At 44.3% G+C, this 19,774-nt stretch overlaps 1 protein-coding gene across 3 annotated transcripts in view; it reads right to left on the reverse strand.

The window, feature by feature from the left end:
- Positions 1 to 19,774, reverse strand: part of MTUS2 (microtubule associated scaffold protein 2) — a 388,969-nt gene that overhangs the window by 358,231 nt on the left and 10,964 nt on the right. For 2 of the 3 annotated variants that reach the window (XM_061434861.1, XM_061434858.1), the window contains exons 2-3: positions 19,142 to 19,232; positions 18,242 to 18,314 (exon numbers count right to left, since the gene is read on the reverse strand). The exons of the other annotated variant lie outside the window; for it this stretch is intronic. The gene's annotated coding sequence lies outside the window, so the exon portion shown is untranslated. The remainder of the gene's footprint in view (positions 1 to 18,241; positions 18,315 to 19,141; positions 19,233 to 19,774) is intronic. 3 annotated transcript variants of the gene reach the window in all.

Raw genomic sequence — 19,774 nt, forward strand, 5'->3', positions numbered from 1 at the left:
TCTTCCAGTTTTTCTAATGTTTGATTGTATTGTGATTGTTGGTCTTCACTATTTAATCATCTGGAATTTGTGTATATCTTATCAGGTGTCACCCCAAACGAATGCTTTTCAAATTTCAAACCAGCAAAGCCACCAGTATTGTTAAATAATTCCACTCAGATTGATTTGTGTTACTTTCCTTGTCATACATGCACATTAAAGTCAAATGTGGGGGAACTTCCGTGGTGGTCCAGTGGTTAAGAATCCACCTGGCAATGCAGGGAACACGGGTTCAATCCCTGGATGCAGAACTAATGTCTCATAGCAACCAAGCCTGCTGGCTGCAACTACTGAAGCCCGTACGCACTGGAGCCCAAGCGCCGAAAGGAAAGAGCCCGCATGCTGCAACTACGACCAGATGCAGCCTAACTCAATAATTTTTTTAAAAAAAGTCAAGTGTAGGGTGGGGAGAGGATGTGCTTGGAGCATGGTCTACTTCTGATTAAGTCCTTTTATAAATGTTAGTCTCTCTCTGTTATGTTAAGGATGAAAATATAAAGGGTTTTCTTTCCCACCTACTTTTGGGAGCTAGGTGTGTACAGCGAAGAGGGCTGCAACAAAAACCCAAGGGAGGGAACCCACAGGGAGTCCTTTGGCAATCTTCAGGGACAGGTCAGGAAACCACTTTCCCAACAGAAGTGTCCCATGTGATCACACCTCCCTTCAAACTTCCAGAGCCACTCCCTTTCATAAACGCAGTCTACTGGACACACAGAGTATCCATCTCCTTTCCAGATTCTTCCACAACCTTGTGGAAGTACAGGTGCCCCTTGGTATCTGCAAGGGACTGGTTCCAGGACTCCCTTGGGTACCAAAATGCACGGGTGCTCAAGTCCCTTAAGTAAAGTGATGGGGTATCTGCATATAACCTACACACACGCTCCCAGGTGACACTAGTACTAAAGAACCCACCCGCCAACGCAGGAGATGCAAGAGAGGTGGGTTGGATCCCTGGGTCAGGAAGATCCCCTGGAGGAGGAAATGGCAACCCACTCCAGTATTCTTGCCTGGAGAGTCCCATGGGCAGAGGAGCCTGGAGGGCTACAGTCCATAGGGTCACCAAGAGTCAGACACAATTGAGAGACTAACACTTTCCTTTCATACCATTTTTTTAAAGGTTCCTTAAAGACTGATTAACTCAGAAAGAGAAAAACAAATATTGTAAATCAACACATATACGTGGAATTGAGTGCATTTTTCTTAAAGCAACGTCAGAATGTCTTGTCGTCCTGGAATTGGTGCCACGTCCACCAGCATCCAGCACACAGGGAGAAGCGGAGGGGAGAGAGAAGGGATCCACCAGACCACAAACCTTCACCTGGCACTGAAGGGCTCAGCCCCAAACACGTCTGGTTCACGCTAAAATGGGGAGCCGGGCGGTGCGGTGTGAGGACACCCTCTGCCGTCTGCCCTCTTCTTAGGACTGAAGGCAGAACGGCCCAGCCCTGACCCAATCTCCCTGCTCTTTCTATGATACTACATCTCTCCTCCAGTTTCACAAGTGGAGTCTGTGGTGTCTGACACAAGTGGTGTCTGAAAACATCAGATCTAGTTCCTAGTCTAAATCTCTCATCCCGGCCCCTCAGCTCAAGGGATGGTACCCACCCAGGTGGGTGACCATCCTCAGGTGTTCTCTGCTCACGTCTTTTCAGACCACACTATCCTTTTAGGAGGAAGAAAATCAAACTCCTGGATTCTCACAGAAAAGCCGACAAAGGGCTGCCTGTGAGGAATGCTGACTCATGTCTCCTCTAACAAACCAGCTGTTTTCTTATTTCACAGAAAATGAAAATAGTTACCTGGAAAGAAGAAATAATGGTACTTGCCTTAGGGAGGAGGACCCTCAATAAAATCTAGGAAGATTATTTTTATTGTATTTCCAAATGAGAGTTTTCCTTACAGAATGCATAAAAGATAAAGTGTTAAGTCGCTCACTCATGTCTGATTCTTCATGATCCTATGGACTGTAGCCCGCCAGGCTCCTCTCTGTTCTTGAGATTTTTCAGGCAAGAATACTGGAGTGGGTTGCCATTCCCTTCTCCAGGGGATCTTCCCAACCCAGGGATCCAACCCAAGTCTCCCGCATTGCAGGCAGATTCTTTACCTAAAATACTATTTTGATTGTATTTCCAAATGGAAGCTTTCCTTATAGATGGCAGACCATCGTAGCAAACAGCGATTAAGCAAATTCTAAACCCTCTTGTCGAAGCTATCTCCACTTTGCCTAACTGATCACAACTAAATGTAATTTAGATCCCTCCCCCTAACACTGCCTCTCTCCAGGCTCAAGGTTTCACCACAAAAGTAGGCAGAATGAAGTTTATTAATCAGCAAGATTAATTCTGAAATAAGACTCCCCAGTCTGTCTCTTGTCAAGTTCAGGGAGAGTGATCAGGAAGGCTTGTGCCCCTCCCCACCTGCCTAGCAGACTGTTTTCCGACAGGAATGTTTTTCTCTTGGGCAACAAATGCATTTCCTGTTCCAGATCTCTTCTCTCCATGTGATGTCTCTCTGCAACGCTCCGTAAATAAACACAGTCTTTCTTAAACCCGTTACAAGATGATCTACCCCATGCCTGTAAAAAGCTGATGTGTTTCATGAAAATAAAGCTTTACCTCCGTAGTTAAGCTGAATAGTAGCTACTTGTTCTCTGCCTTACAGTGAGTGCTGCTAACTCAGAAATGCTTTCATTACTATAGCTTGGAAGCTGGCAGACAGCCACAGGCATGGGGCTAAGGAAGCCAGCATCCGCCTCGTGGACTCCAAGTCCTAGAAAGCAGAGTATTTCATAGACAAGCCCAGCTCAAGAGGGGTCTGTACACACACATTCCCACAGAAAGGACTATGCCGCGGGGATGAGGTTCCTAAGTGGCCCCCAAGTCCTTTTGGTTTGTGGTATCTTGGAAGAATCCAGCCAGGCCAGGCAGGTCTGGGGATGGTCTGCAGACACCCAGCCCAGGACAGACCCCCAGCAGCTCACAGGCCTCACCCCAGCCTTGCAGGCTTGACAAGGGCAGGGCAGGGGGACATCCACCCTGGTTTCTACCCCACTGGGCCTCAGATTCTCATAATATACAATGGAGGCAGTGACACCTTATTCAGAGCATCAGTGCAGAGGGCAAATGTGACGACATTCCCTAGAAGAAACTGCTGATCTGATACCCCAGAGCGGCTCTTTGAAACAGCTATTGTTGTTGTTAAGTCACTCAGTTGTGTCCAACTCTTTGCGACCCCATGGACCACAGCATGCCAGGCTTCCCTGTCTTTCACTATCTCCCGGAGGTTGCTCAAACTCATAGCCAGTGAGACAATGATATCATCCAACTATCTCATCCTCTGTCGCCTCCTTCTCCTGACCTCAATCCTTCCCAGCATCAGGGTGTTTTCCAATGAGTTGACTCTTCACATCAGTTCAGTTCAGTTGCTCAATTGTGACTGACTTTTTGTGACCCCATGGACTGCAGCACGCCAGGCTTCCCTGTCCATCACCAACTCCCAGAGTTTACTCAAACTCCTGTCCATCAAACCGTTGATGTCATCCAACTGTTTTGTCCTCTATCGCCCCCTCTCCTTCTGCCTTCAATCTTGCCCAGCATCAGGATCTTTTCCAATGAGTCAGTTCTTCGTATCAGGTGGCCAAAGTATTGGAGTTTTAGCTTTAGCTTCAGTCCTTCCAATGAATATTCAGGACTGATTTCCTTTATGATTGATTGGTATGATCTCCGTGCAGTCCAAGGAACTCTCAAGAATCTTCTCCAGCACCAAATTCAACCTTGTCTCAATACCCTCGACACCAAGGTCCTCCCTTTCCAAGGGATCCAGGCAAATGGACACCAGCAGCCTCGGGAAATGTCAAGAGCTCCTTACAGAGTCCGTGGCTAACAGGCTCAGATGTTTTGACTCCGTGGCTGAGAGCTGGGTTCAGGACCCAGGATGCCTGGTTCAACTTCAGCTATGTCTCCTATTAGCTGTGTGACTCTGGGCAAGGAACTCTACATGACTCTCAGTTTAACTGTCAATAAAATGGACTCAGTGCCAATATCCACCTGGTAAGTTCACTGTGAGAACTATGTGCTTTGAGAAGCATGAGCTCCAGGGATGTATCCAGCCCCGCCCCACCAGCCCTCCACACACAATAGAGCCTCCCTCTGCAGAAGCATCTCTTCTGGTCCTAAGGTTTGTTTTTGTGTTCATCTGTTGTTACTGTTATTCAGCATTTTTCACTCTACCCATGGAGGGACTGAAGTTCAGGACATATTTGCAACTTAACAAAAACCACAGCAAAAAGCAAAGATGCTAAATAGCACTCTTCTGGCGGGGGAAGGACTCTGTTCCATGGCCAGTGAGAGCAGTTGTTTCATATAAGTCTTCCTTAGGCTACTTCCAGATTAGCTGGCTCACCGATAAATGCACTTGATATTCTGTAAACAAATTTGTCAGAGAGATTTCCCCAGATAAAGGGCAGAGTTCCAGGGCCAGGCGGCAGACGCAACAACTGCAGACCTCAGCACCACCACCACTGCTGCTGGCCCAGCCAGCCTCCAGCTGACCATGCGATTGCCGGGCTTCCTACCTGCCGCCTGCCCTTCCTCCCGGCTGCTCTACCTGCTCAGCTGGGGCGGGTCCTTGCAGAAGTCCAGTCCAGCCAGCTACCAGCTGGGGCCACAGGACGTGTCAGCCTCAGCATACGTGTCTCTGAACTGGCCTAAGTTTGGGGCATGTGAGTGAGAGAGAGAGAGACACCTGAGACTGTGGGACACAGATGGTCATCCATTTACTCCAGCAGCATCTCGCGGGCCAACTCAACATGCAACGTGCCTGACTTCTCTCTACTTCACAGATGTGGACATGGAGTTTGGACACTCAGGGAGCTGTCTGAGGTCAAGGTCATAAGTGACAGGAGGAAGATTCAAAACAGAACTTGTTTAAAAATTCCACACTTCCCTGTGTGGGGAAATCACAGAATCACCCCGATGTCAAAATCCCAGAAGAAGTCTGTTATAAAATGCATCCTAGAGTAGTGCTTCCCAAACCTTAAGTGTTAATTGCTCAGTCATATCTGAACCAACTCTTCTAGAACCCATGGACTGTAGCCCACCAAGCTCCTCTGTCCATGGAATACTCCAGGTAAGAAAACTGGAGTGGGTTGCCATTTCCTTCTCCAGGGGAATCTTCCCAACCCAGAGATCAAACCCAGGTCTCTCATGTGGCAGGCAGATTCTCAAAGCCAGAGAAGTCCTCAAAGCCAGCTGCTTCTGCAGTGAGCAGGGTTCAAACCTGCACCAGGAGACCCCATTGAATTTCAACTCCAACTCCTTAACCACTCAGCCATCCCAAACCATAACGTGCTTACAAGTCACCTGCAAGCCTGAGATGTGGACGCTGATTCTAGAGGTCAGAGGTGAGGGCCTGAGCGTGTCCATTTCTAAGAGTCCCCCGAAAAAAATAAATAAATAAATAAAATTAAAAAAAAATAAGAGTCCCCCATTTGGGGACCACACTTCTGAACAGCAGGACCCTTAGCAGCAGACACTGAGCTTTCTTAAGCAGACACCACCAACATTTAAGAGACTTTGAGCGTGCATCCCCCAACACGTGTGCACTCAGTTATTTATGAATTGTACATACCTGTATTCTGACCAGTAACTAATATAACATCACATCCAGTTAGGACAAGATACAGTGTTACAATCACAGCTCTAAATCCACATTTTAATAATCTTGGTGATGCTCAATTTCTGTCCAGCTTATTGTCATTTCCCCCCGGCCCCTTGGCTAAGAAAACTCTCATACAAGGAACAGGAGAAACCATATCAATGCTGCCACTTTCTTGTATTCATTGTATTCAGAGCAAGCAATTTCACTTGTTACTATGATAGTCAGTTTCTGTTTTTTAAGCCATTTATCTATTTTATGAAGCTTAATTTAGGGTGCCTCAGATGGTAAAGAATCTGCCTGCAACACAGGAGACCTGGGTTTCATCCCTGAGTTGGGAAGATACCCTGGAAAAGGAAACAGCTTCCCACTCCAGTATTTTTGCCTGGAGAATTCCATGGACAGAGAAGCCTGGCGGCCTACAGTTCACAGGGTCACAAACAGTTGGACACGACTGAGCACATGTAGATAATGTTTGTGTACATACACACATAGACACGTGTATGCATGTGTGTGTGTATATAGACACATAGACACGTGTATGTATGTATATGTGTATGTATACACACACATGTATACTTACGTGTGTGTGTGTGTGTGTATATATACATCCAGACACAAATACAAATGGCAGTGTTTTTGAAACAAGTACTCTAATTTCTTTTCTTGGTGGATCAGATTCCCCAAAGCTTTCAGGCACACTCAGTCATTCAAGATGAATTCCATCAATGTCAAGGCACAAATACATGTGCTTACACGATGGCATTTAAAAACACAGTTTAGACTCTCAGCATTACTAGCCCTGCATTTAAACTATGCAAACATTAATGGGCTTTTTTATTCCCGGAGGTCCACTCCAGACACATTTCCTCAGTTTTCTCTACTTCCTATACCAACATAGGGAGAGATTTTCTCTAGAATAGGAATATACCTCACTGCTAAGACACAGGAAAAAACACAGCATAGAAACAGCCCTCAGAGACACCTCACAGCTCTCATGGAACAAACAAGCTTCAGGCAAGAATAAGCTTTCATCCTTTTCAGAAGACATTTTAACTTGCAGATAAATGATCATCCGAATTTAATAGCGATATTCCACTCCTCTTTGGCAACTTAGAGACATAGTCAACTTCACACAAAAAGGGGAAATTTTCACCCAGAAATAAATGAAACCATGGTAAACAGGTAACTGAATATTCTGAATACAAATATCAAGGTAAATCTTCTCTTCCCAGTGGTCTCATATGAATAGAAAACAAGTATCTGTAATAAGGAGAGGTATGATAATGAAATTTTAACACCCAGCAGGAGGCTTTAATTTTAATGGATCTGAGTTTTTGCTGTAAAATGAATCAACTGTCTAAAGACCGACCTCTGGGATGGTTCAGAGGCATCCTTAAAAAAATTGCAGCAGAAAGAATAAAAATTCTCTGTAGCAAAATTAAGCTTCATTTTCACAAGTCTCTTCTTCCTTCTACTGCTTGACATGTTAATGTTAAGCATACCCTCTGGGCAATTTCTGTTTGGAACACTGTTCTTCTAAACAGAACTGATCACAACCCACTGCTCTTGGGCATTCTGCACAATATTGCAAGGTTCCAACCTGAATGCGGAGAGGGGGTCCCTGGTGAGCCCGACAGGAGCACCTGGCCGGGGGGAGTGGGCTCTGGCCAATGAGCAAGCGAGTCCTCTCTCCTGAGCTCACGGCCAAGACAAGACCCACACACTTTCCCTGCTGAAGCTGGACTCTAAGAAAACAAGCACTGGTGCATTCCAACCATGTCCAAAACCATCAGACGGGGTCTTGTACGAAGAATGGGGGGGCGGACTTTCCCTGTCCTAATGTCAAGCTGGCAGTTACATTTCTGTCTGCCTCTGGGTCTGGGGTTTGCAGACACATTAAAAGGCCTCCTTCACATCCCTTCTTTATCTGCAGGGACGGTCAGAGTGTAAGAGTGAAAGTGTTAGTCATTCAGTCATGTCCGACGCTCTTCAACCCTGGACTATATATAGCCCACCAGACTCCTCTGTCCACAGAATTCTCCAGGCAAGACTACTGGAGTGGCTGCCATTTCCTTCTCCAGGGGATCTTCCCAACCCAGGGATCAAACTCAGGTTTCTTGCACTGCAGGCAGATTCTTTACTGTCTGGGTCACCAGGGAAGCCCAGGGACTGTCAGAACCTTCACTCAAACCTTACGCCAGCAGGCAGGTGGCTATGTTCAGACTCTGGCCAAAATCCCTTGCCTGGAGGGTGTTCTTCCAATGGGCTTCTGTGGCCAAAAGGGGGATGCAGTTCTGTCCCTAGTGTTAGCGTCAACAACCACAGAAAGATGAATTACTCCCCAGATGATTTTTTTTAAAAAACACCTGAAGTTTCTATAGAGTGCGACCTCCTGGTTTTCTCCATATCTCTACCCAGCCCAATCCTGGGACTCAGGATCCAGATACAACGAGCTGACGGCAGCCACCCTGAAGCCCTGGCAATAATCCAGGCCTGCAAGTTGCCTCCTGAATCTGGAGGAGTAGAGATGGGGTGGGGGACGCAGACCGGTGAAGATTTCTGATGCAGAAAAACTCAGGGAGGGATTCATGAAGGGCCGAGAACCTGAGCTGAATTTTGTAAAAGAAAACCCGAAGGCAGAGAGGATAGAGCGAATAGATTCCAGACTGAAGGACACGGTGAGCAGGCAGGGAAAGGCATGTCTGGAGAATTGGCAGGGACATGTGGCTAGAGCGAAGGGTTCACAGAGGGAAACTGGTAATAGCTTTTTTTTTTTTTTAATTTAATGGGAGGCTAACTACCTTACAATACTGTAGTGTTTTTTGCCATACATTGACATGAATCAGCCATGGGTGTACATGGGTCCCCCATCCTGAACCCCTCTCCCACCTCCCTCCCCATCCCATCGCTCAGGGTTGTCCCACTGCACCAAGCTTTGAGTGCCCTCTTTCATGCATTGAACTTGGACTGGTCATCTATTTCACATATGGTAATATACATGTTTTAATAGCTTCTGTCGACAGAATCTGCACTGGTGGGTCCCCAAGACAGGTCCTGAGTGGCTCTCGCTCCATCAGCCTGCGTTGTTGGCAGTGCGACCGCTCAGCTGAGCTCCTGTCTCCTCTGAGGACAGCACATCCTGCCTGCTGGCTTTCCTGCCCTAGCTTTGTGTCGAGTTTGCTTTTCAGTACAGCTGTCTGCTTGGAGCAGATTCCTCTGTGGCTCCAGACCAAGCGGGCTCTTCTGAACTTCGGCCGCGTTTCTGCCCGTTGAGCTTTCCCAACAAGCTGTACTGAGTGTCGAGAACGTCTCCCTCTTGGGGAGCCAGCTGTCTGCTTTTTCACTGACCTAATGCTCTCTCTGGAGCTACGGAATGACTGTCATAGCTCTGGGAGCACATTTTCCTTTTCGCTCGACGTGGACAAATGAGAGGAGTTTATAGAAGACAAACAAAATGTTCTCTCCAGAAATACATGCTTCCACGCAATCATCCAACACGTGTGTTAATAGTATACTTTGTTACAGGGTCTGTGCTAGACACTGGACGCACTAGCAGTGGTCTCCAAAACATGCTAAGCGATCATCAAACAATTTATCTTACAGATTAACTAATAAAAACAAGCTTGTTACCAAAAAAAAATAAATTTGCAGAACAGCCAAAAAAGAAAAGAGGCTAATAGTGAAAATTCACCATCACCATCCCACCCCCTACTTAGCCTCCAATCCCCTCTTGTTCAAAATCATCTTTTTTAAAATATCCTTATGGGCATTTGATTCTGGACCTTGTAAATTTTTCTAGTGAATACGAGAAATACAGGCCATTTATCCAGATCAGAGAATCTCCACTTTGCCAACAACTGACATTTGGGGGTCAGAAAATTCTTTATGGGGGACTGTTCTTGCCTGGAGAATCCCAGAGACGGGGGAGCCTGGTGGGCTGCCGTCTATGGGGTCGCACAGAGTCAGACACGACTGAAGCGACTTAGCAGCAGCAGTCCCGTGCATTACAGAGTGATCAACAGCAGCCCTGGCTAGTACACACTAGAGGCCAACAAGCAGGGGTGACAACCAAAAATGTCCCCAGATGATGGCAAACAGTCTCCAGGAGAGACAGCAAAACCACCTCCATCAAGATCTAGCTCATTTGGGCCAACGTAATTCTTTCATCAACAGCTGAGCAACTGGAAGGGACTAGAATGTCGTGAAATGGTAACTCATAGGAAAGCTTACTGGAAGACTCTTCTGACTAATTTAATTTCCTTTTAAACTCAATGATCACATCCCCCATTACTGAAAATATTTCCAAAATACCCGTATCTTTTCCTGCCATACTAGGTGCTATTATCTGAGAATAATTCACTTCTTTTGACTATTGGAGTTCTTAGAATACCTAAAGTTATTTTTCAGTACAGCAACTATTGTTAAGTGGTACTGCAGGTATAAAATTCTAACATCAGACCAATACTGATCAGCCCTCAAATATACTCACTGCAAATGACTCAGAAAGGATGCAGAGAGCGCGGTCTGGGAGCTCCACACCTCCGTGCCTCCCTGGTGATCTTCCCTTAAACCATTCTTTTGACACTGTTTACTTACTAGGCTATCTCATTAGACTGTAAGGCAGAAACCTAATTTTATTCCTTTTATGGTCTCAAGATTGAGCATAGTAAATATTACAAGTCAGATGTTTGATAAACATTTATGCACCTAAATTAAAAAAAAAGAGTATATACTAAGAAAAACAAATAAAACATGGAACCACAGCACGCATGAAGAGCCCTGTATTTCTGCTAAGGAACCGGGGTGTTAGCCTGTAAGTAAATACCAACAAAGGCCTGTACAGTCAAAGCTATGGTTTTTCCAGTAGTCATGTATGAATGTAAGAGTCGAATCATAAAGAAGCCTGAGTGATGAAAAACTGATGCTTTCAAACTGTAGTGCTAGAGAAGACTCCTGAGAGTCCCTTGGACCACAAGGAGATCAAACTAGTCAATCCTACAGGAAATCAACCCTGAATATTCATTGGAAGGACTGATGCTGAAGCTGAAACTCCAATACTTTGGCCATCTGATGTGAAGAGCTGACTCACTAGAAAAGACCCTGATGCTGGAAAAGACTGAAGGCAGGAGGAGAAGGGGACGGCAGAGGATGAGATGGTTGGATGGCATCATCTGTTCACTGGACATGAGTTTGACCAAACTCTGGGAGATGGTGAAGGACAGGGAAGCCTGGGGCGCTGCAGTCCATGGAGTCTCAAAGAGTCGGATACAACTGAACAACAACAACAACAAAGAAACTAACACAACACTGTAAATCAACATCATAAATCAACTATACTTCAATTTTCAAAAGAGCATAAGGAGGAACCCAACTTATGAGGGGCTCTACCACAAAGCCAAGGCTTCCACTGAGTAACATATGCCATGAATAAAGGTTTTTTTCTCTTTCTAGTTTCTTAAACAAAGTGTGGTCTTACCGTGGTCTCTCAATATATCTCTGCTGTAGAAAGAAGGACTGTGTGAGTCTTTCTTTCCTTGAAATGAGTTGAAAGAGAAAGGACTCCTCCTCCCAGAGCCACAAGCTTCCAAGTTGCCTTGTTCATTCTATAAACAGTCACCGAGCACCCAGCACGTGTCAGGCGTTCAGTGGTCCAGGTGCCAGGAAAATAGCAGTGCATAAACAGGCTGCCAGCCCTCACGGAGCGCACATTCTGTTGACAAGCTGGACCTACAGGAGCAAGATTACAAAATGCACAGACCTCCCTCCCTCCCCTACATACCAAGGCTGCTCCTCAAGCCACAGAGAGTGACAACTACTTCTGCAAAGGCCGTTCAGCCTCTCCTGGCATCTAGAGGAATGTTCCATCCTAGCACCTGGACACTAAGCACACACAACATTTCTAATAATCAAGAAGTTAAGTACAATGAATAACGACCATAAAAATATGAAGATGAATTAAATACAAAGTTCTTTTCAGGCAAAAGCAGATCTTGAAAAGCCATTTAATTCATCCTCCTATCGTTGAAAGTGAAAGCATTAGTTGCTCACTCATGTCTCTTTGCAACCCCATGGAACCAGGCTCCTCTGTCCATGGGATCCTCCAGGCAAGAATACTGGAGGGGGTTGCCATGCCCTTCTCCAGGGGATCTTCCTGAGCCAGGGATGGAATCCGGATCTCTCGCACTGCAGGCAGATTCTTTACCTTCTGAGCCACCAGGGACATTCTCTGCCTCTCCTGGCATCTAGACAAAGGTCTCCATCTTAGCACATGGACACTAAATACACACAGCATTTCTAGCAATCAGGATGCTAAGTACAAAGAATAACCACCACAAAAATATGAGGATGAATTAAACACAAAGTCCTTTGCAGGCAAAAGGAGATCTTAAAAAGCCACTTAATTCAAGCTCCTGTTGTTGAACAGAACCAAACTAAACCTTCAAAAGAAGAGCTAGAAATGGATCTCCATGTGACCTCTCAACACAAAGTCCTGACCTTCTGCCCCAGGAAACCACTGCCAAGTGGCTGATGTCCGTACAGGTTCTCAGTGTTTCTGACAGGAGGGAAGATGGGGCTGGAAATCCACATTGTATGAAAAATGTCCAAGCTAAAGCAACGTCAGAAAATGTTTGAATAACCCATTCATTTTTAATCCTTCTGTAATTTCTGTGATCATTTTAAATGTGATGAACTCATCTGACATAAAGTGAAGAACGCAGGAACTTTTCCAGGATTCCTATTGTAATTCATCACAAACTGGATGCCTGTTCAAATATTACACAGTTCCCTGCTATCTGTCTCTAATAGCAGGAGCGAAGCCATCGCATTTGCCTACTGGCGGCTTACCCATTAATTACCAAAGATGGCACACTGCCAGTGAGATCCAGGCCCCTCTGAGCGTGCCCCGATGACCTAGTTTAATCAAATCTGGCCTTGAATCCAACAGAACACAGATTTAATTCATAGCTAGAGGGCTGGATGACAGCATGTATCTAACAGTTTGAGAGAGCAGTGCATGGAAAACTGAGCGGTCTTATGCACCATTTAAAACAGACAACAGAAAAGACTAAGTGATTTCTTATCATCTTGATGGGATTGTCCACATGACTTCTATTGACTCTGTACCCCCCTCACCCCCAACAACCAATTTCCTAACATTCTGGGCTCCGGGCCTGTGGATTTAAATATTGAAATATGGTTGGTCTCTACTCCTATGTTTTCTTCCTAAGGACAAGATGGATTGGGAAAAAGATTAACCTCAATATCCCTGAAATAATGGACCTTGATACCCTGGTGCTTCTAATCTATTCCTGAGGATCATTTTAAAGCAGAAAATAAAATACATGCACTGCCAAGTTTCTTTACATATTCAAAATCTGAGTGTATTTCAGTCCTATTTGACATTTAGATATTTCAGACTCACAGGACTTTCTTTGGTGGGAAAAAAAAACATTAAGTCCTTAAAAATCTCTAAGTCTTTAGGAAACAAATTATAACCAACAATTCCTCACATCTCACTATATGATGCAAGTATTCTTTTCCCTTTGGCCAAACTGTGCGGTTTATGGGAACTCAGTCCCCCAACCAAGGATGGAACCCAGGCCCCCAGCTATGGAAACTCAGAGCACTAACCAAGAGACTATAAGGGAAGTCCCACAAATTTTTGTATCTAGGATCCCTCTGGCCTTGTTCAGTTGGTGCCTGCTGATGACAGAATGATCTGCTCCATTTTCAAGCAGTTCTGTCTATGACACTATCAAGCTTCATACAATGGGGGATACAGAATTCCGGATACAAAAAAGACTTTCAGGAGGGAACCCAGTCCCATGTCCAGGCAGGCAGTAGAGGCCAGTGGTTAAGGGCACAGCTGGCTGCAAGATCCAGCTTCAACCCTCACCACTTCTGAGCTGGAAAATGAGGGTGTTGGCAGCACCTACCTTATACAGTGTTCAATAAACAAACAAAACAATGAGGTCAGAGAAGCCTGGTGGGCTACAGTCTAAGCGGTGGCAAAGATTCGGACATGACTTAGGGACTGAGCATGCACACACAAACACACATACACATGGGCTCACACAGCACTGAAGCAAGTGAGCACTCACCAAAATGGTAGACAGAACCAGCATTTAAACACTGTAAAGTCACATCACTCCATTTAGCAATGTGCTATGTACATGGTGCTATGCACCTAACCTAACACCTTCTACCATATGATAACCCACTAACCCTGCCGTTTAAAAAGCTACTGTTTATGTCCACATCTCTCCTGCTGCAGTGGACCTACCTTCTTACATAATCAGCGGAAAGGATCTCTTATTAAAATAATCAAGGCAATTATTTGGATTACAGAGTGATAAAATATGTCAACTCCAAATTTATGAAGATTAATGATAATGAGAGTACTGGATTGTTCTTAAATATCATTGTTTCATTTTAACATTTATGAAGCTGGTGTTTTCACAGACCTTTCCTAGTAGTAAATATCATTCTCCCTATGAAAATGAAAGTGTTAGTCGTTAAGTCATGACCAATTCTTTGTGACCCCATGAAGTTAGCCCACCGGGCTCCTCTGTCCATGGGATTCTCCAGGCCAGAATACTGGAGTGGGTTGCCATTCCCTTCTCCAGAGGATCTTCCCAACTCCAGGATAGAACCCAGGTCTCCCATATTGCAGGCAGGTTCTTTACCATCTGAGCTCAGTGGAACAAGAAATTATTAGCTCAAAGTCACAGGTACCAAATACTAGACCCAAAACATCATATTCTCATTCTTTCCTTGGTATTCCAAAGGAAAAGAAAAAAACATAGTATCTACAAACAAAGTGAAACACACAGCTAAGCAATTATCTAGGGGGGAATTAACTCACATAAGCCTCCCTAATCCTCTTTCCCCTTTTCCTTCTGCCACTGAACTCATTAAAAAAAAAAAAAAAAAACTACATTGTTTCTTTCTTCAATCATGTACATATGGTGGGAGCCGGGAAGAGAGGTTTCAGATATAAATAACACCAGGGCCTCTTTCCATAAATCACATAAATGGTTCTTTTAATTGATCATACATTCTTCTACCTTGTATTCAGAGGATCAACCCCCCTCCACTCCCCACCCGCCGCCCCTCCCACCGCACACACAGGAAAGAAATGTGGGCCTTGGCAGGGGTAAGGGAAATAAACACCAAGGTTCACTGGAATTACAAGTATTCTCTGAGGTCTCTTTTTCCCTAATATTTATTTTTATTTATTTATTTGCACCCAGTCTCAGTTGAGGCATGTGCGATCTTCCATCTTCACTGTGACACGCGGGATCCTCTAGCTGTGTCGTGCGGGATCTAGTTTCCCGACCAGAGATCGAACCCGGGCTCCCAGAACAGGGAACACAGAGTCTAAGCACTGGACCACCAGGGAAGTCCTTCTGAGGTCTCTTTATTGTTATTCTTATGTTAAGCGGGTTTCCTCCAGGGGAGGAAGAGATGGATAACTGACACCATAACAGAATGTGTTTATCATTCCACAGAGAAGCCCCTCGGAGCTCCCTCTAATCAGTTCGGTCATCAGCACCCAAGAAAGAAAAAGCTTTTTCCCTGGCCACATATTTTGTGTCTATGGCCCAGCTTCATTTCCATTTCCCAGTCCTTTCCTCTGTATGATTCATCAGCGTCCCAGTGGCTGCCACCACCATCTTGACCATGCCAACAATCACCATGACCTCTACCCATGACCTCAGCTACCAAGAACACTAGCACCATCACCTATCTGTCCTTTTTTTAATCTCAGTTACAGTTCAGTTATCAGTCACATTCTCCACCCACAGCCCTCTCTCTGGGCCCAACACTTTGCTGTATCTCTCTTACCCTGTATTTGTCAATTAATAGCCACCCATTAACAACAACATAACAGCTTTTTATCTCATCCAAAGATTAATTACAAAAACCCAGCAGTAAGGAAAAGTCAGCCATTATGGATACGCCCAACAATTCAGTTCAGTTCAGTTCAGTCGCTCAGTCGTGTTCAACTCTTTGCGACCCCATGAATCGCAGCACACCAGGCCTCCCTGTCCATCACCAACTCCTGGAGTTCACTCAAACTCACGTCCATCGAGTCGGTGATGCCATCCAGCCATCTCATTCTCTGTCGTCCCCTTCTCCTCCTGCCCACAATCCCTCCCAGGATCAGGGTATTTTCCAATGAGTCAACTCTTCGCATGAGGTGGCCAAAGTATTGGAGTTTTAGTCTCAGCATCAGTCCTTCCAAAGAACACGCAGGACTGATCTTTAGGATGGACTGGTTGGATTTCCTTGCAGTCCAAGGGACTCTTAAGAGTCTTCTCCAACACCACAGTTCAAAAGCATCAATTCTTCAGCGCTCAGCTTTCTTCACAGTCCAACTCTCACATCCATACCTGACCATTGGAAAAACCATAGCCTTGACTAGATGGACCTTTGTTGGCAAAGTAATGTCTCTGCTTTTCAGTATGCTATCTAGGTTGGTCATAACTTTCCTTGCAAGGAGTAAGCGTCTTTTAATTTCATGGCTGCAATCACCATCTGCAGTGATTTTGGAGCCCAAAATAATCAAGTCTGACACTGTTTCCACTGTTTCCCCATCTATTTCCCATGAAGTGATGGGACCGGATGCCATGATCTTCATTTTCTGAATGTTGAGCTTTAAGCCAACTTTTTCACTCTCCTCTTTCACTTTCATCAAGAGGCTTTTTAGTTCCTCTTCACTTTCTGCCATAAGGGTGGTGTCATTTGCCTATCTGAGGTTATTGATATTTCTCCCACCAAAACTCAAGTTTAAATAGTCCTTAAGAATAAGAATATTACAGAGACGATGACCTACAGAATAAAACCACCTTAGAAGTGCTTGAAATTTGAAGCACACATTCTCTATCACTAAATTGCATTCAGTTCAGTCGCTCAGTTGTGTCCGACTCTTTGTGACCCCACGAATTGCAGCACGCCAGGCCTCCCTGTCCATCACCAACTCCCGGAGTTCATTCAAACTCATGTCCATCGAGTCAGTGATGCCATCCAGCCATCTCATCCTCTGTCGTCCCCTTCTCCTCCTGCCCCCAATCCCTCCCAGCATCAGAGTCTTTTCCAATGAGTCAACTCTTCACATGAGGTAGCCAAAGTACTGGAGTTTCAGCTTTAGCATCATTCCTTCCAAAGAACACCCAGAACTGATCTCCTTTAGAATGGTCTGGTTGGATCTCCTTGCAGTCCAAGGGACTCTCAAGAGTCTTCTCAAACACCACGGTTCAAAGGTATCAATTCTTCGGCACTCAGCTTTCTTCACAGTCCAACTCTCACATCCATACATGACCGCTGGAAAAACCATTGCCTTGACTAGATGGACCTTTGTTGGCAAAGTAATGTCTCTGCTTTTGAATATGCTATCTAGGTTGGTCATAACTTTCCATACAAGGATTGCATTAACTTGGTCATTAATTTGGTTTAAAACACGGTTTAGGTTTTCCCTCCTGAGTTTTACGCCTAGAAAACCCAGGCCACCCCTCTGGCCTCCAAACCTACAGTAGCCACTGTCCCTCTGATAAGTTTCTTTCAATCAATCCAAGTGTCCAATCAAAGCCACACCCCAAGCTATTACTTCTTTCTCCTGTCTTTAAGGAGTAGAACTCAATAAAAAGCCTCCCTTCCTTACAATCTGTCCAGAGAACAAAACAACAGTTCACAGAGGGCTGTAAACTTTGCAAGGCCACCGCATTCAAGGGGACTCCAATCACGTCATTTAAAAAATTGTCTGTATTTTTATCGCAACTTTAATGACTTAAAGATGGGTAATTTATTTATACTACAAGTTTCCAGCATATGGCAATAAAGTACCTCGTTCTAAAAATTAGTGCAGTTCTACCATTCTCCATCAGATGGAAGTAAAAGGTCCATGGAAGAGATGCTTTTGTCAAATTTGGACAAAATGCCATATGGGCTAGAACAGCCCTCAGAAAAGCGTCTCTCAAGTGTCTCAAATGTTTTAAACTTTCCGCAATCTTGGTGGTTCAGTAAAGCTTCTATGCATCATTTAATGAACTCTGTTTGCATTTCATTAACTTTTTCCCTCCCAATCTGGTCTCTCTCTCTCAAGAAGCACATTCTCTAATCAAAGCAAGCCCTTAAAAACGACTGCATCATCTCGTCCTATTTCTGTCAACTGATGTTATTCAACACATGTTAACAACCACACCACAACCTTTTGTCGCTGAAAAAGATTAATTACCCCTATGAAAGAGATGTCTTTATAGACACACTCCTCAATTTTAAAATCATTAACAAGACACGTTGCTTGAACTGGAGTTCCAATCCATGTCTGAATATAATTCTCACGTCTTAAAAAAAGCAAAACTAAATTACGCTTTCACATGAAAACCCAGTTTAATTCACTTGCATCATTAATAATATTTACCCAAATTCACCACCAGCGATTTACTTGGAGTACCAAGAAGTCTCACACAACATTTAAGAGGCAACTGCGTGTCCCAGTCAAGTGGAACTATAAATTGAATAGAAACCCACGTAAACTTACCTTGACACACAGAAAAGCAGTGTTACTGCCATTGGTGACAGTTGGCCCTAGTTGACAATTCACGTGTGGAAACCTTAAAGGGAAAAGGGACAGGAAAATTCAGAAGAAAGGGGAGGATCCGGGGATGTGTAAACAGCACTCCACTACACGCTGCGTCTCACTAGGAAAGTACAGTCAGTGCAGGAGTTCTTGAATCTAGACAATAACTGTGCCACAAATAAGCTCTTCATAATGGGAGTTGTTTCAATAAAAGCACCATGTTTCCATTGGCTAGGATTTCAGAGATACTTAATCTTACATTGAGATTAATCCTCAATGGATTACATGACTTCAATTTTCTTTCTATCTTAATCCCTCAAGTAGTTAATGATCTGAAAACCGATTCTTAAATACACCATATAAATGAAGGATCTTAAGGACTTAAGGCTTTTATCAAGGGAAGAATACCTCTGATACATGAATAATCATGTCCATTTTCCAGATCTTAATTTTCTTAAATTGCACCAAATTTATACTTGTTATGCTTCTTATATTCTTAGAATTCAGGAGAAATAAAAAGCCAGAGCAACTATAAATCCTACAATATTAACAATATTAATATTAATTAAATCCTTAATAAAACTATATTTCAAAATAAATCAGCAAAATTTATTTTCCTCTCTAAATTGCCCAGCGAGAGGAATAGTTTTTAGGTGGTAGAAAAGACGCAAATTTTCCTCCCAAATGCTACTGCAAGAGACCACAGAATGCCTACTATTATTGGGCTGACTCATATAAAATTACTGTTACTCAACCATTTTATTACCTGCAGAAATGACAATTTTACCATTTTTCCAAACAAGCAAATAGACAGAATTTGAAAACCCAGTGATTATGAAACAATTAAATCTTCAAAACTACCTATCGCTGTGCACACGTCATTTTTCTGAGAAGCATCAGGGAGTCTCGGTATAAACTGTTTCCATTCCAACCCAGCACATCTTCAGGGCACCTAGAAGACAAGAAATGAATCGCCTCCAGCATTTGGAAGGGCTGAGAGCACGTTTCTGGTTCCTTCTTCCCACCTGGTCCCTATTGACTCCAACTCCCTCTCGGCTACGTTATTACATTATTTTTAATAATATACTCAGTAACCCGTCTATCTCAGGACCTTCCCAACCAGCACTGCCACCACCTCCCACCGCTATGAACCCCACCACAACCACCCCTACCGCTATGGATGTCACACGGGGCGCCCAGCGCTGCCGGGACTAAAACCAATGGCGTAGAGGCCATGTGAGAACCGGTGTACAAAAATCCACATGTTCACAAGCCGTGCCTTCTTCCAAAATGGAGCAGAAAGCACCTAAATAATCTTCCCTCCTACCAGGAGACCTGTTAAATGAGCTCCTATTGTTAAGTTGCTTTGTTTGTTTGTTTGTATGAACTTGCAGTCAGTTGCAAAATAAACCTTTTGACCTCTTTTTAGACCATCTATCTATCTCTCATTCCCTATTTTTAATATCACTTATCTGAAGACAATATTTTGGATGG

This window comes from Bos javanicus, chromosome 12, assembly GCF_032452875.1.
Source record: "Bos javanicus breed banteng chromosome 12, ARS-OSU_banteng_1.0, whole genome shotgun sequence".
Classification (NCBI taxonomy): Eukaryota; Metazoa; Chordata; class Mammalia; order Artiodactyla; family Bovidae; genus Bos; species Bos javanicus.